Source organism: Paramormyrops kingsleyae, chromosome 14 (genome assembly GCF_048594095.1).
Source record: "Paramormyrops kingsleyae isolate MSU_618 chromosome 14, PKINGS_0.4, whole genome shotgun sequence".
Classification (NCBI taxonomy): Eukaryota; Metazoa; Chordata; class Actinopteri; order Osteoglossiformes; family Mormyridae; genus Paramormyrops; species Paramormyrops kingsleyae.
In genome coordinates this window covers 25775306-25789956 of record NC_132810.1, presented here as the reverse complement: position 1 = coordinate 25789956, position 14651 = coordinate 25775306, and the positions used below count along the sequence as shown (strand labels likewise).

General features: G+C 45.3%; 1 long non-coding RNA gene across 1 annotated transcript; it reads right to left on the bottom strand.

Moving 5' to 3' along the window:
• Positions 1 to 5671: 5671 nt before the first annotated feature.
• Positions 5672 to 6299, bottom strand: LOC111833047 (uncharacterized). Its single transcript, XR_011982516.1, has 2 exons — positions 6041 to 6299; positions 5672 to 5753 (listed from the first exon to the last, which is right to left on the bottom strand). It is a non-coding gene; the product is annotated as an uncharacterized lncRNA (long non-coding RNA).
• Between the last annotated feature and the right edge of the window lie 8352 nt (positions 6300 to 14651).

Here is a 14651-nt window from a genome sequence, read left to right as displayed (position 1 = left end):
CTGGCCTGGGAGCGCCTCGGGATTCCCCCAGAGGAGCTGGAGGAAGTGGCCGGGGAGAGGGAAGTCTGGGTTTCCCTGCTGAGACTGCTGCCCCCGCGACCCGACCTCGGATAAGCGGGAGAAAATGGATGGATGGATGGATGCAATGAACCAATCGGAATGGCACATGACAGCAGCGGTACATGATCTATGGCGGATTGCTGTTATTATAAGGCTGTTATTTTTCTACAACAAACAATTTAGATTCCTTACCATGCTAAAGATGATTCAGCTCCTCTGTCAGCTGGTCCGTCCTTGCTCATTCGACTGCTGCAGTACACTGCTTTGTTGGCATCAGCACATGCAGTTCAGCATCACTCCTTCTAAAGTCCTCTTATGTTTCCTCATTTATGTCCAATAGACATCCAATAGACATCCATCACGCATGGCAATGTTACGCAACATACAGCATGCCACAAAGAATGCCGTGACCTTCTGAGGGCTGTAATGTTCTAGCCGACTTGTCTAAATATCTGAAACGCATTTTTAGCAATTCAAATGTCCTTTCAATTACAGTGCGTGTTTAATTCTGATAATGAACTCAAAAGATTGTTTAATCCTAGTTTGTTCTTTACTTAATATATATATTTTTTCTTTTGGTGTTACATTAAACAGTAAGATTACGTGAAAGGACCCAATGTACTCTATAATAAAACATATATAAATAAAATAACAAAAACCATTAGTGCACCTCGAGGGCATAACCTGTGTCTGGAACAAGCGTTGTACACCCACACGTTTCTAAAACATGTTGCTTACATACCGTTTAACAATGCGCCACTGACTTTTGACATGTTTTGGTCAAAAGCACAATGTCATTTTGCTGCCTTAAAATAGCAACACGCCGACAATCCGCCCAGCCACGGCTTTTTAAAAAACACCATTCCTACAAGCATGTAGCAGCCGCTAAATCATTTATTATTTTGACGACGTGCGTGCATGGTGTGAAAATGAGCAATGCACTGGTACAAAATTATCAAAAACCACTTTGCATTGTGCTTTGCGCAGGTCAAACATAGGGCCCAAAGCAGTCATTAAACGAAAATGTAGATTTCATGCAGAATTACCAGTTGAATTCTTCTATATTATTCTTCAAATAATATACATTGAATCCCACCCCCACCCCCCCCCCCATGGACAATGTAAAAGTGAAATTGAATATCTCAAGTGCAGTAATATACAATGACATTTAAAATCCTGTGCCTTTGGTAGCCTCAGCAAATGGGGATTGCACTGTGCTGAGAAATTACTTGTTTTAATTCAATATTGTTTCTGTGGAATCCAGAATACTTCCATACAGTGAAAATGAATGTCTTCTGTTGAGCAGTTTTTTAAGTCAGAATGAAGATGTTACAGAAAGATGTTTCACACGGCCGGTTCAGTATCTGTCTCTGCCCCCACTGAGGGAAGCAGGCCCTTTATCTATGGTCTTCGTACAGACTCCTGGATCCAGGGGGTCAGGCACCCTTGGTGAGAGTAAATTGTATGAGATGGCAAAGAACATGAGGAGCAAGTAGCAAGGACAAAAAGAAATATAAAAATAAGAAATATGAAAGCTATAAATGATTGAACTAAATGAACATAATTAAATAACTACAAATTAACTAGGGAAATCCCTCAAGTAACACCACGAAGAGGGTGGTGCAAGGTGATTGCGCAAAAAGTTAATATTGCAACAATCCTATAACAAACATCCATATCTTCTACATACAGTGGCGTGAAAAAGTGTTTGCCCCCTTCCTGATTTTTTATTTTTTTATGTTTGTCACATGTAAATGTTTCAAATCAACAAACAAATTTAAATATTAGACAAAGATGACAAGTAAACACAAAATGCAGTTTTTATATGAAAAACTGAGGGGGAAAAAATCCAAACCTACATGGCCCTGTGTGAAAAAGTGATTGCCCCCCCCTGTTAAAACATAAATGAAGTGTGGTGTATCACATCTTTGGAAAGCTGAGTTCAATTTCTCTAGCCACACCCAGGACTGATTACTGCCACACCTGTTTTCAATGAAGAAATCACTTAAATAGGGCCTGCCTAACAAAGTGGAGTAGACAAAAAAAATCCTCAAAAGCCAGATATCATGCCGCGATCCAAGGAAATTCAGGAACAAATGAGAAACAAAGCAATTGAGATCTATCAGTCTGGAAAAGGTTATAAAGCCATTTCTAAAGCTTTAGGTCTCCAGTGAACCACAGTGAGAGCCATTATCCACAAATAGCGAAAACATGGAATAGTGGTGAACCTTCCCAGGAGTGGCCAGCCAACCAAAATTACCCCAAGAGCGCAGCAACAACTCATCCAAGAGGTCACAAAAGACCCCAGAATAACAATCAAAGACCCGTAGGCCTCACTTGCCTCAGTTAAGGTCAGTGTTCATGACTCCACCTTAAGAAAGAGACTGGGCAAAAATGTTCCAAGACGAAAACCACTGCTGAGCAAAAGGAACATAAAGGCTCATCTCAGTTTTACCAGAAAACATCTTGATGATCACCAAGACTTTTGGGAAAATACTCTGTGGACTGATGAGACAAAGTTGAACTTTTTGGAAAGTGTGTGTCCCATTACATTTGGTGTAAAAGTAACATCATTTCAGAAAAGTAACATCATTCCAACAGTAAAATATGGTGGTGGTAGTGTGATATTCTGGGGCTGTTTTACTGCCTCAGGACCTGGAAGACTTGCTGTGGTAAATGGAACCACGAATTCTACTGTCTACTAAAACATCCTGAAGGAGAATGTCCGGCAATCTGTTCGTGCCCTCACGCTGAAGCGCACTTGGGTTCTGCAGCAGGACAATGATCCAAAACACACCAGCAAGTCCACCCCTGAATGACTTAAGAAAAACAAAATAAGGACTTTGGAGTGGCCTAGTCAAAGTTCTGACCTGAATCCGATTGAGATCCTGTGGCATGACCTTCCAATGTGGCTGAATTACAACAATTCTGCAACGATGAGTGGGCCAAAATTCCACCACAGAGCTGTAAAAGACTCATTGCCAGTTATTGCAAAGGCTTGATTGCAGTTGTTGCTGCTAAGGGTGACCCAACCAGTTATTAGGTTTAGGGGGCAATCACTTTTTCACACAGGGTGATGTATGTTTGGATTCATTTAAAAACTGCATTTTGTGTTTACTTGTGTCATCTTTGTCTAATATTTAAATTTGTTTTATCTGAAACATTTACTTGTGACAAACATACAAAAAAATAAGAAATCAGGAAGGGGGCAAACACTTTTTCACACCACTGTATTTGTCCTATATTTCTATATCAAAATCTGAAAAGAGATCAACTTGTCCCCTGGCTAAAAATGGTATCTTCTGCCTGCTACACAAAGTTTAATAATTATCAGACATTTTTAAGTCAAGCTGATTCTGGATCTGGGGTTACATCAATTTCATTTTCAAAATGCAGTTTTACTACCAAGGTGAAAATTCAAATTCAATTTGACTAAATTCTTGGAAAATGGCCAGGATAATGGTGAGACAGAAAGTTTGTGGGTAAACTATCAAAAAACATACAAATTCAAAATGCTTGAGTCACTAAATTGTGTCTTGACTTGTACTCTATTCTTCCAGAGAATGTAGATTTATTTATATTTCATTTTATATCATTTATCAGTATAATTACATGTATTTATGAAACCACCAGGTGGCACTATGTTTATTCAAATTTTCAAATACAATAATTTCTTAACCTGACACATGGCTTCTCTTAATTGTGCAAATTGGGCCACTTCCTGCATTCTTTTCCTTCCACAGCTGTACCAGCTGGTTCATTTCCAGTTTTGATGAAGCAAAAGCCAAACATTCCCATGTTACATCAAGCCAAAGACAGAAATAGAAAGAGACCATCTGACAATCTGCCCTAAACAGATGGGCTTTGGTAAGAAAGCACCAGCAGGGTTCCCCACACTGTAACCCTGTGTCCTTGAGGTAAACCACCACTGTAGGTGTATTGTGTAAGTTTATACTGAGAGTTTAAACTTATACTCAGAACCTACAATGATGGAGTGGGCCATCGAATATGTTGCAAAGCATTGCAAGGAGGGATCGTACGGATCTCTCACAGATAAGTTAGACCCTCTAGAGTGGCTAGAGGAGGCATGCAGGGAAAGGAACCTGAAATGTTCCAAGAAAAAGCAGAGGCATGCTAACGTGGAGAAGCATACTCACTCACTGATTTGTGAATGATTCCCTGCTCTTCCATTTCTGAAAGTACTTGCCGGAGCTTCTGATAATGAGCTGGGGGCACGCGGCGATAAGGAAGCCGGAAGGGTCGCTCATCAGTAAGCCTGATGTGGTGTACAAAACCTTTGGCCTCCCCACAGTCTAGGGCATGCTTGGAAAAGACATCATGATAAGACTCAAGGAGCTGGACTAGTCTTTCCTTGGCTGCAAGATCGATACAGCAAGACTCAATGTCCAGGTCACCAAGACTGACATTTTGCAACCGTTGTTTGAGGCCTGCTAGACTGATTGGCATGGGCCCTTCCTTAAGGGAGGCTACCTCAACATGAGTCACCCCTTGAAAAAGCTCAAAATCTTCGACTGCTCGACAAGGGGATACGTCTGCCAAGTTACAGTTTCTAGTTTCTAGTATGTTTCCCTCCACATCCAACCAACACTATATCCTCAGTGAGTGGCTTTGGCTCAGGTAACACGTCCTCACTTTTCATTTGTAATTCCGCTACTGCGAAGTACTATTCTTACTACATCTTTAGCCTTTCCCATCAGCCTTGAGAGTCTCATGTCCCTGATCAGCCAGAGGAATACACCGCTTTTGTAGGAATGTATCCATCAATTCCTCCCAATCATGTATGGCAAATTTGTCATAATCCTCTCCACAGAAAATGGGAGGCTCTTTCACATCGCACTGGAGAACTAGCCTGGTCCCCGACAGATTGGATGGGGGTATACCCATAGCTGACTGACTTGTCTCTTTGGGAGACTGTGGGACACTTAAACCGCCATCCCTACAACACCTAGTGTCGCTTACGCAATGCGCAATGCTGGGTCATTTGAATCGGATAAGGTTAGATCAGGGTTCAATGGGACTTGCTCCACTACTTGGTCAAGTGCACGAGTAGAACAGATCATGGGAGAATTTACTATAACATTTCTCTCCGTGGATACTGGGGTGAAAGGCACTTCACTAGAATACCTGCCCCTCCCCGTCCCTGGAGCAAACATATACTGTACTCATTCACCATGTTACCTTGTTCCCTTCCCTTTTCATATGCCATATTTCCGACTTCACCAAACCTACCCAAAGAACAAAATTGGAAAATACAAATCTTAACAAACGTCTACTAACTAATGATCACACAGAAAAACGTTTCTGCGAAAAATTAAAAAAAAAGACCGGAGTTATACAGTGTCCTCTCTTCATATGAACTAGACACTTAGCTGTAACAATTTTGGTGGAGACCGGGAATGCAGCGCAGCAACTGTCGGCGACCAAACTGGCGTTGATCCTCTGTGCAGAGATCCGGGTGAGTCTGATCTGGAGCACAGAATCCGAGTCACGGCACCAATGTAACCGGACTGCCTTGCAGCCGGTTATCCCCTTTTACTTCTCTGCGTTGTGTAATTGTTTTTATTTTTACATAAAGAACGAAGACTCGTGCTGCCGGTTGACTGACGGACGTTGTTTATTCTCCTAATCACCAGGGCTTCCCGCCGACTCTCTCCACCAAGGCTTCCCGCCGACTGAATACACAAAGGAAACCAACACAACACAACAGGACGCGATCACACTCCCTCTCTCCACCAAGGCTTCCCGCCGACTGAGGCGAGCGCTTACAAACATATACTGACATATCAGATAAAATTAAATATATTTAAACATTCTCTAATTTATCTTATGCGCATCTCGACCGTCAGCCATAAATTATAAAACATGAAATGATAAAACAGTACATATACATACATAAAACAAGAAACTGGTAGTTATAACTAAAGAAATTACACAGTACAATAATCAAACATTCACGTACCTGAATACACAAAGGAAACCAACACAACACAACAGGAACACGATCACACTCCCTTAACGGACAAAAACCAGAAAAAAGAACTATTACAAACCCCATTAATTAGTGTGATACTGTGGTGTGCTGAAAAACCTGTGTATTCTTCTGTACATTAATATGACCATGATAAAATACATTGTAGCTCAACTATTCATACTTATGGTGTAATTTTGTTTGACTAACACTGTATTTTAATGGGAGCGCTAACACTCTCCTACCTCTCTCAACCAAGGCTTACTGCCGACTGAGAGGAGCGCAAATGCTGCAGGAAGTGACGACCTTTTTCAAAATAAAAGTCCCCGATGGGTTTACCCGAAACAAAAACATAATAAAAATACACAACAAAAATACATAAACTCCAAATTTTGGGGAAATGAAATACAAATACTGTTTTCTTTTTTTTTATACTACACAAGGACTCTGCAGACCTCATGGGAGGAAGAAAACCACCTCGCACGTCAACCAAATTTGCATTAACACATATGGGGAACTACAAGTGTGACTGTAAAGCTTGAGAATGGATCAGAAGTAAATGTTTGTGTCTTAGAATGTGCTATATTCTAGATATTTGTATATACCACCACATACAGCCATATTATTGTGCAATAGGATCTGAAGAACTTACACACATAATTGATTGATGCTATAAGCTGATTTTGTTGGGAATTGTGATTCAGAGGGAGAGTATTCTTGGGGATTTGGGAGGTATACATAGTTTGTAGAGATCTTTGTGTAAAAAAATAATAATTTGACATCAGAACTGCCTTAATTCTACGTGGCATTGATTCAACAAGGTGCTGAAAGCATTCTTTAGAAATGTTGGCCCATATTGATAGGATAGCATCTTGCAGTTGATGGAGATTTGTGGGATGCACATCCAGGGCACGAAGCTCCCGTTCCACCACATCCCAAAGATGCTCTATTGGGTTGAGATCTGGTGACTGTGGGGGCCATTTTAGTACAGTGAACTCATTGTCATGTTCAAGAAACCAATTTGAAATGATTCGAGCTTGGTGACATGGTGCATTATCCTGCTGGAAGTAGCCATCAGAGGATGGGTACATGGTGGTCATAAAGGGATGGACATGGTCAGAAACAATGCTCAGGTAGGCCGTGGCATTTAAACTATGCCCAATTGGCACTAAGGGGCCTAAACTATGCCAAGAAAACATCCCCCACACCATTACACCACCACCACCAGCCTGCACAGTGGTAACAAGGCATGATGGATCCATGTGCATGTTGTGGCTTCACAAATGCTTTGCTGCATACCTCGGTTGTAACGAGTGGTTATTTCAGTCAAAGTTGCTCTTCTATCAGCTTGAATCAGTCGGCCCATTCTCCTCTGACCTCTAGCATCAACAAGGCATTTTCGCCCACAGGACTGCCGTATACTGGATGTTTTTCCCTTTGCACACCATTCTTTGTAAACCCTAGAAATGGTTGTGCGTGAGAATCCCAGTAACTGAGCAGATTGTGAAATACTCAGACCGGCCCGTCTGGCACCAACAACCATGCCTAATTCCTCCAGCCTGAACCTTTGCCTTTTCAAGACCTGCAAGAGGTTGAGCAGCAACTGAAGGTTCAGCTCCTTAAAATGCATGAGCGTGAGGAGGAACTGACAGAGGAACTGACAGAGCAGCTCAGTAACTATATCAGTGGAATGTCGATGCTGAAGGAGAACTACCAGGACATGTACAGTTCAAAGCAGTTATCACTGCATGTGTCGTGGTACTGCTGCTGGGTGTGGCATTGATGGTCTATCTCAGATTCCTAAGGGAACAGCGGAGAAGGGACCTTGGATATGTGGAGAGGAAAGTGTGCATGACACAGAGTAGGGTGTAGGTTATGGAGACGAACAACCACACCGCTACGACCTCCCCGATCCGCCCCTTGTGTGTCGACCACTGATCAGTGTGATGCTGGTACTGTGCTCTGGGTAAACCTTTCACTGCTCTTGCACTGAGGCTCAAGGTTTAAGGGGAGATTATGTAAGGAAAAGTAGTAATGATGTCCCAATGTTCTTGGTTGATCATGTGAATACAGACAGTGTTAGCTATTAATGATCAAGGGGGAATGATCAAAGGGGAAGCCAGGGAGAGAATGGGGGTTCCAGTGGGCACCTCTAGGGTGATAAGGAAGATGATTGAATTACAATGATCAGAAAGTCTTCACCCTGTCCTGCCCCAGGTTCCTCAAAGTCCAGGGGGGTCACTCTTTATATGTAAATTCACTCACAACACCTACACACAGCACCTTGGCGGGGACGGTCTTTTGGGGTATAAAGGGGGGTGAAGAACTGCCCTTAATTTGTATCTGAGCTGCCTTTCAGTACCCGGTGTATGTCTACACTTTATTACATTATATAATTTTTACTGTTCAATAAACCACCATTTTGCTGAAACTGTGGAGACTCTGCAAGTGGATTCCTTACACCCCTATGTTGTTGTGTTAAGCAGTTGTATTAATCTGTGTTGTGGTTTACAGCAGGTCGCCTTGGTGCTGCTTTTTCTGTACTGGAAAGAGCCAGACGTCATGCATGATATTCGCCCTCTAGTGACTAATCTCAGGATTGCGGGGAGTGCCATTATTTTTAGCAAACGCGGTGCTCAGATTTTGCATGTTGGGCAGAATTGGGGGCAGAGAGTTTGATAGATTTAAGTGTTTTAGCCTCTCAGGGTTACTCCAGAGGGCACCTTAGCCTCCCTGCTGGACTCGGAGTCGACCGCGACCTGGTTGATTTCCGCGGTTGGCTTTCCCTCTGTGGTGCACCTGTGTCTGTCGAGCATAGCGGTGACCCCTAAGCATTTCTACCCCTGGAGGTGAGTGGATATCTCCGCGTCCCCCAGCACATGGTTAGGAGCGCCGCCCCCCCCCTGCACAGCTCAATGACAGATGGGACAAGGCTTTCGTGAACCGGCGGTTCAGACCAGGCAGCCTTTCTGTCCAGAGGTCCTGTGTGACAGTGATCCATCCCTTTGGGCAGCAACTTGTCAGGTGACCATGTCTCCTCCAATTAGTGCCCAGATGTTCACTGTGTACTGTTGGAGCACGCCGTTTCCACCGGGTCCGTGGATGAGAAGAGATTCACAGCTGACAAGGGGAGAAGTTGCAAATCACCGGTTTATTGTCTGACAGATTGCAATCCGGGAGCGGCCGTCTGACATACATTCAGCATGTACAGGAGGAGGCTCTGCCATATGTATCAGCTGTATCCTTTTTAAAGCCCTTTGGGCATCCCCCCCCCTTTCTCGGTACCTTCCGTGTACGTGACAACCACATGTTTGACACTTGCCCTCGTTAGCCGGCTCGTAGTTGTCCTTCTGGAAGGCTAAAAGATAAGTATGGGCCGCTGATATTCTCTGTCGCCCCCCCTATCTGTTCCGATTAGGTAGCCTTGCCTTGCCGGCGCGCCAGTCAGTTCTCGTTTTGATTAGTTACAGCCTTATAGAATCATTCCCTTTATTTTATTAATTATTCCCTCAGTATGGGGCTATTTCTGTCCTCAGATCCAGCCATATTCCTGCTTTTATCAAATGCCCAGCTTGATGCCTGCTTTCATAACTGAAGAATCACCATCCCAATCACAGCCTGTAGTTCAGCATCGCTCATCCCGTTTGTGTCGGTTATGACAGACTATAAAGCTTTGTTTATGAGAAGGATGTGTCATTTTTAAGAGCTAATTTAGGTCTTCTGGTTTATTTTTGCGTGTTTGTGTTCCTACTGGGAATTACTTTGTTAAATCAGTGGATCTGTCTGAGTCCCAGAGGTGCTGCATGTTTTCTGTGCGAATTGTTCTATCTTAGTGATAAATCAAAGTTTTTCTCTACATGTGATCTGAGTAGAAACCAGGATGGGGGAGAGGATGCTGTGAGCGAAGCACCATAAATAAACGTATCACGGCGTTGTGGTTCTGTCAGTCCCACCCCAGGAGACACTGTGGACTCCTAGCATGTGCCATTGCCTCTGTCAGTCTGAGAATTCCTGTTTGAGCTGCAATCCCAGTAAGAAATGGCCAGGGCGTTATGGCTGTCATTCCTCCATGGCCACTGGGTTCGATACCATTAGGTGCCGGTTCACCTTCCGAGTCCCAGCGACCTTTTACTTGGCCGTGGTCCTGCTGGCTCCTCCGGCACGTTCCCTGCATCCAGCGGGCCGCTTTACGGGCCTTTGGCACATCCATCATCTAAATGTTGGCTGATAATTCATCCCTTCTTACCTTTGGTAGGAATGTGCAAATCCTATCCCCCAGTAATGGAGCTCTCCCCATGTTAATTTGTAATTTTAAAGCCTTGCAGTTTAAGCACAGGGTGTCCTTGTGATAGCCAGGCTCACATCTGCCCAATGCCGCCCCCCCCCCCCCCCGTCAATCTGCGGCTTTCAGCAGGTGACTCGTGATGAGCCAATAAAAGCCTCTTGCCCTTGGCTCTGTTGTTCATTAGGTCACACGGCAGCTGCCGGGACCCCAGCTGTGTTTAATAGGCTGCCGCGGGCCGGTGAACGCTACGCCTTCACTTTCCAGGTGTCTCCGTGGCAAAGCCCCCGATGTCGCGCAGCCTCAGATGCACCACGGATAACAGGACCCCACCCAGATCGGCGCGAACAAGCCAGGAAATGACCCGGAACGGTGCCGCCATTCCACACTGAGAGTGTTTGTAAGGTTTTGCGAGAGTGTGTTCTGTGAGCCGAATCCTCATGGGTCTGTGCGCCCCCCCCCACCATCCCCAGTATCGCAGGATGGAGCTGAATGAGGATGTGGCAGTGGAGTCCAGTATGGAGCCCAAGCTGATATATATTTTTATTTTTTCCTGTCTCTTTCTCCAAAGTGGAATCTCTAATGATCACAATGGAAGTTGAATGACCTTCGCAGAATTACTGTCAGTTACTAGCTGATGCTGGTGGGGGTGTTTCCTGTTAATCCTTTCAGGCTGGACACTCAGACAGCAGGGGGGGGGGGGGTAGACATGAACTAAAAACACCTGTGGATAAATCCGCAGGATCCAGAGATGGCGGCGATTGCGGAAAGTGTGATGCTGGGATCCCGTCTTGCTGGCGGCACAAAAGAGGGGTCTATGGAGGCCCGGCGAGCACGAGCGCATCGCGGGAGGCTGTCTGCCTCTACGGAGGCCCGGCGAGCACCAGCGCATCGCGGGAGGCTGTCTGCCTCTACGGAGGCCCGGCGAGCACCAGTGCATCGCGGGAGGATGTCTGCCTCTATGGATGCCCGGCGAGCACCAGCGCATCATGAGCTCCTGTCTGCCGGCCCGGTTATAAACCATTTTCTTTATTTCTGGTTGTGTCTTTGTATTTATCCTTTTTTGGTTGTATTTCAAATGCGTTTTTTTTTTTTCTTTTCTTGCCTTATGTGCTTTTTACGTTACTCCTTTCTTTCTTAGCCTCTCTGTCCCACTGTTGTCTCCGCCTTTGTTCGTTTTTTTTTTTTCTCTCTCTCTCTCGCTCTCTCTCTCTTTCCTTCCTTCTCTTTAATCTCTCTCCCTACCCCTTTTCTTCACTCATTTTCCTAATCTATCACTCCCTTCCGGGCAGCACGGCAACTGGAATATTTTACATGTATTAAATAAAATACAATAAATATACGAATAAAAAGAAATTGACCAACATGAAGGGCCTATACAGAGTTTATAGAGCCCCTCATGGTAAAGCAAATATGTCTGACACAGCAGTGCATTCAGACCATTATTCTGCTTGCGAAAGCTGCCGGACAGGACACATAAAAAAAATAAAAATAAATTTAAAAAAACATAATCCATCCTCTGAACCCCTGCTGCTGTGCACTCAGCCATTTCCCATTGGAAGATTGTTCTCAGTCTCACGTGGTGGGGTGTGCACATTGGCCATGTGTTAAGGTGCGTCTGCTGAGGTGACCTGTGGACCGCAACTGGGTGACTGGGGGCCGTGTTTGGAAGCGTGCCTCCAAGCCTTCACAGCATTAAAAGCTGCCCCTCGCCACTGTGCTGCTCTCTGCAAACAGCTGTCTGCTTGTTTATGTCACCGTGACGTGGATTTCGAGAAGATGAAAGGCCTCATGAGAAACGCTCTCCACTAAGTGAACGTGTGTTGCGGGGGGCTTTATCGTGTCCCCCGTCTGCTGTGATGGTGACATAAACCAGCCATACCTGATACCCCCACCCCCAGTGACCAAACAAGGCTGAGAGGGGCCCGAGGCTCTCCGGACTGGTGTGTGTAGGTGCTGAGGCATGCTCCGCGTGTTTCGGGAGGGACGCTGGGGTCTCCTGTGGGCTGGCTTGAAGGCGCTCCTTTTGAAGGTTGAGCTTAATCACGTAGCCAGTAAGCCTGGTAAAGCAGCCGCGGAGATTCCTGTCTGTCGGCGTCAGTCTCGTCGGTGCAGAGAGGCCTTGATTTGGGGCGTAGGTAGATGTGTTTTGAGGGGGGGGGGACGCAGGTTGTGGGTCATGTTGTGTTGAAACTGCCCGTGCTCCACGCTAGCAGGTGACAAACACACTCTGATTTTACTTCACATGGGGGGCCCAGAGGTCAGCTTGGGGTCTATCTGAGGCATCACTGTGTTTCACACTGAACCGGTGAGGCAAGCTGTGGTCTCGCTGACCAACCCCACTATCCTGGCTCCTCTGGCGGTGCCCTGTGACCCGGTATGATGACACACCTGCATTTAATTTCCCATCATCCCTAATGGCTCCTTAGCTCAGGTCCATGGCAGTGCCTCCTCACCTCTATTAGTGGTACGGCGTAGAAAATTTATAACAAGAAGTTCCTTTTGACCCTTATGATATGGGTTGAAGTTGCCTTTTGGTTCTGGTTTAATGAGGCAGCTGTTCACCCTTTTATCTTATAGCTCCTTCTTGGTCCAAAAGAATCTAATGGAAAGGCACACTCAAAGTTCTGCAGATGTCAGGTAGTAACAAACACTGGTTTGTTACGAGATGTTTGTAATTATACTCCTGTCCTCTCAGGGTCAGTATAATTTTCTAGAGGACTTTAAGGAGCAAGGGTTGCCATGTTTGTCAAGGCTCAGAATAAAGGAAGTCCTTATTTGAGAAATGGGAAGTGTTCATGGCTCAATGTAAGATGTTTTTCTGAATGATATGGATGTATGATTTTCAGAAAGGACTTTCTTTTCCCAGCTTGAAGGCTGTTGCTGCAAGGGGGAAAGAGTCATCATGTGTCACACTTGTGGGCTGCTTCCTCCCTGTGTCACAGCACAGCACAGTCTGAAGTTTGCTGATTGCACCAGAGCTGTGGATTATACAGATGAAAAACTTCCAAGTCAGCCTATCAGGAAGCAGGGCCTATTGGGCAGTTCCTCTGAATTAGCAGAAGCACATGGGAATGAGTGTGATCTTCACACACACTGGGAGTGACTCAGAGATGGACTCACAAATGCCAGGGAGGGGTTTAGAGGCAGACACACACAGCAGGGAGGGGCTTAGAGGAAGACACACACACAGCAGGGAGGGGCTTAGAGGCAGACTCACACATCCCAGGGAGGGGCTTAGAGGCAGACACACACACACACACAGCAGGGAGGGGCTTAGAGGCAGACACACACACACACAGCAGGGAGGGGCTTATAGGCAGACACACACACACACACAGCAGGGAGGGGCTTAGAGGCACACACACACACAGCAGGGCAGAGATTAGAGACAGACACACACACACACAGCAGGGAGGGGCTTAGAGGCAGACACACACAGCAGGGAGGGGCTTAGAGGCAGACATACACACAGCAGGGAGGGACTCAGTCCCCTCCCTGCCAGCCTAGGTTGTTTCCTGTCTTATAGGCTCTGCTACACCAGCACCCCCCCCCCCTCAAACACAGGGAGAACACACAAACTCCACACACAGATTACTGGTGGAAACTTGAACGCTGGTCTCAGGGGTGGGAGGCAATAGCACTTAGCACTAACCACTACCCCACCATGCCACCCACACTGGGCTCATTTGAACTAAAAATATATCATGATAAATACCATCGTTAAAAGAAACAGGTAGCAAGCATGCAATAATTTTTTTTTAATATATATAGAGCCCTTTGTTCTTAACTTTTGTCACAAAATTTAAGGTTCACACATTTTCAGATCTTTACATGATGTTTCATTTGGTCAAAATTCTTGATTTTTTTACCCAGAGAAAGAGGAAACCCCATGATGATAAAGGCAGAGCCTGCAAACTCCACACATGGTGCCATGAGAGGGACTCGAACCCTGGTCCTGGGAGTGTGAGGCAATGCTGCTAACCACTATCCTACCAACCTGTTTTTTTTGCCATCAGTTATGCACCATTTCAGGTAAACTAGGAGACCAAGTTGTTGAGTATCTGTACTGGCTTGTGTGGCTTAGTGGGCTAGTTGTCTGTGCTTGTGATCAGAAGGTCATGTGTTCAAGCCCAGCCTTAGCTTGCCTGTGGGTTTAGAGGAAAAGATGGGCTTAGGGGTTGTGTGTTATTATTACAATTTAAGTTATTATTATTATTATTATGCTGCTGTCACACTTGTTTAATATTAAGGCCCTTCCCTAATTGGCATGGGAGGGAGACTTGAACCCTGGTCCTGGGAGTGTGAGGCAACATTGTT